General features: G+C 46.4%; 1 long non-coding RNA gene across 1 annotated transcript in view; it reads left to right on the forward strand.

Moving 5' to 3' along the window:
- Positions 1-303: 303 nt before the first annotated feature.
- Positions 304-3,154, forward strand: part of LOC103925067 — a 24,471-nt gene continuing 21,620 nt past the window's right edge. Inside the window, exon 1 of the long non-coding RNA XR_664012.1 lies at positions 304-386. This is a non-coding gene — a long non-coding RNA (uncharacterized LOC103925067). The remainder of the gene's footprint in view (positions 387-3,154) is intronic.

Consider the following 3,154-nt stretch of genomic DNA (forward strand, 5'->3'; position numbering starts at 1 on the left):
CGCCCTCCCCCCCCCGCCGCCCCGCCGGTGCCGGCAGCCGTGGGGGTGGGCTATGGGTGCAGGTAGGGGCTCACCCCTGCGGTGCCGGCGCCGGGCTCTGCCCTGCCCAAAACCAAAGTTCGCGTGAACACCAGGGCGGCAGCTCTGCCTGGAGCTGGCACGGCTTTCCTAGGAGTTACGGTCCCTTTCCCGGTGGTTCCGTTCCCCTTTCAGGCCGCTGAGGTGCAGTGGGCTGCGCAGCGCTCGTCGTGCAGGTGGCTCGGTTCGATAAGGTGTCTCCTCACAGACAGCTTTTTCCTGGTGGCTCTGCATTGCTGGTCAGAGTGGCAGCCAAGGCACGCTTGCTGTTCCGTGGGTGCTGGTGGCCGTTTGATCCAAAGGGGCAGGTGAGCTCCAACAGAAGCGGTTTCCTGCACAGACGAACTTTGCCGGTGGCTTGGAAGGCTCCCCTGTGCCTGACAATAATGCTGTCAAACGCAGCTTGCCGTCTCCCCACAGCTCTGTTACTCCCCTGAACTGCAGCAGCTTAAGCACCAAATGCGCTTTAGGAACTGCTCAAGACTCTGAACTCACTCATACAGCAAGTGTAACAAGAAGACCTGGCAGTTCAGCATACTGCACGCACTGTGTACCCTTTGGTGTACCCTTGGGGTGGGAACCATCTCCTACTCTCCTGCCTGGTGCCTACCGTTGTGGCTCTGAGGCATTGTTATACCAAGAATGAAAAGGCAGAATGCTAGGAGATTAATTCTTGCTTTTTCAGAACAGTTTTTGAGACAGGGAAAACTCTGCTGGAAATTATTCAGAGCAGCTTTTTTCCCCTCTTATTTTTCTCCCTCCTGTGCGGCAAAGCCAGTAGAGTTATTGGTCTGACTGCCATCTTCTGCAATACAGGCATTTTCATATACTGCATTACCGTTCCTCCTGATGCACTAGTTCCAGTATTAAAGACTACAGTGATAACAAATAGCTTAATTTGCATTAGTGAGGAAGCTCACAACCTGCAATGTGTTCAGTATTTGTCGTACATTCAACGTAACACAATGATTGCTTTGTACCTTGTGGAACAAAAATACACTGAGAAGCTGTAAAGAATTATTTCCTGTAGTGTGCTGACAGACCAGCTGCTGGCAGAAAATTGATGCAAGATATAATCTTTTAAACAGGATTTTTATCCTATCTTCAGGCACTTTAAATATGCCCATTCTCACAGCATTAAGATACCACGTATTTCAGGACGTAACCCTGACAGTGTCGCTAAGGATAAAACCAATTAGTCTCTCATAAATTTCTGCAGATATGTTCACTGCAGTATTTATTTCCAGTTCTTCCTTTTGAAAGTAATTGTGTCACACAGAGAATTAAACTTTCTTTTCTTATTTATGCGCTGAGTGATCTAATGGAAACGCCCCTTTCTGCGCATCATTACTGGAGAGAAAGAATTTGCCTTGTACAAATTTGTTACATAGAAAAAAAATTGCAGCCAGAGAAATGGCTGTTTAGCAACTGTACCTTGTTATACTGCTACAGCTGGTCAATGCCAGCAGTGTAGGGGTGAGCGTGTTTTGTCTTGTGTCAAGGGGAATTGGTTTATGCACTAGCCAGTTTCTCAGTATGCTGCACAGACTACAAAAGATGGAGAAAAAGTAATATGCAGTCCTGAAAGCCAGTTTCTGGAGTTGATTACTGATAGCTTCAAGATCCAACTCAAAGAGGACAAATTTCCTCCTTCATGAGAGTTGTTTATTACAATTATGTGTCGTCCCGTCCCCCCCCTCCCAAAAAAAAAGGACCTACATTTTAAGAAAAGACTTCCCAAAAGGCTAAATCATCTTGGAGCAAAACCTTCCAAGTCTGAAAAGTTAACGGAGTTCTGAATTGACTCAGAATGGTTTTGGGGTTTGGGGGCTTGGGAGTTTCACTTAGACCTTCTTAAATAAATCTGGTTCCATTAGCTCTGAACTATTATTATCTTACCTGGTTGAACCCAAAGTTCTCACCCGAGAACTGGAAATAGCATGTTAAGTCTCTCCTTGTGCCCTTAAGCTCCACAGAGACCCAAGTAGCCTGCAAAAGTCTTTGTGTTAGGGCTGGGGCCCCAGAAGAGCACCTGGTGCAAGTGCTTGGTTGCTGTGCAAGAAGCTGGTGTGGGTGATGCCATGAGAAGCTAGAGAGAAAGCAGATGGCCGGAGCCGTTGGTAGCACCTGGTTAGTACCAGCATAGCACTGTCGTGGCAGGCAGGAAAGGATGTATGCGTGGTGGGGAAAAGGAACCAGAGAGGTGATCAGCCCAGAAGGGGGGAACAACTGATTGTTAAAACACCACGGTGCAGCCACCATTCTCCCTGTGGCGAGAAGCTAAGGTGGAAAAAGCCCCATTCCACAGGTATCCATCAGGCAGCCTGGCGCTTTTAGTATCCCACTGCACTCCTGTGAGACACATACCTGGTCTGTCCAGCACTGGAATACTTTCAGCAAAGTGATGTTATCAGCTATTTCTTTGCTGTCTCAGGGTACAGAAAAATCCCATCATATCTGATAACCGACCAGACCTGAAAACAATTACAGTAAGCCTACTGTCTGGGCATGCTGTCATTTACATTTTGGAGCAAACCTTACTTGCTCCAATTTTTTCACCAGTGATAACTCTTTTACTTGGTGGTAAAATAGATTTGAACCAGTATTAGTCATTGATGTGTGAACAGTGCTGCCACTGGGAGGGACAGGAATGCAGGCTAATAATGGACCGTTCAAAGGCAGTCTGCCTGCTCCAATGAAGGATGAATAATGCACTCTAACGCCAGCAGACAAAAATTTCAGAGATGTGATTCTGATTAGGGTTTTCCTATCTTTGAATAATAGCAAAGTCTCAATCTAATCTAGTTCATTTGTTTCAGCAAGACTGATAAATTTTAACAACTGATAACATAAACACTGTTTCTTTGCCTGGCTCATTGCCTGTAAATCTCTGTTGTTTCAAGTTGCTCCCCAATGTATGCTTTCCCATTGTAAAAGCAACATCAACTAGATGCATTACACTGCTTTGACTCCTCCTTGGTAGGAACTTAAGATGTGCAAGAAACATCTCTAAAGAAGAGGAGCTCTGCGACCTAGTGGAGTCAGAAGGACTGCACTCACTTTGGGTCAGCTTCAG

The sequence above is a fragment of the Pygoscelis adeliae genome, unplaced genomic scaffold (genome assembly GCF_000699105.1).
Source record: "Pygoscelis adeliae isolate BGI_AS28 unplaced genomic scaffold, ASM69910v1 Scaffold621, whole genome shotgun sequence".
NCBI classification, from domain to species: Eukaryota; Metazoa; Chordata; class Aves; order Sphenisciformes; family Spheniscidae; genus Pygoscelis; species Pygoscelis adeliae.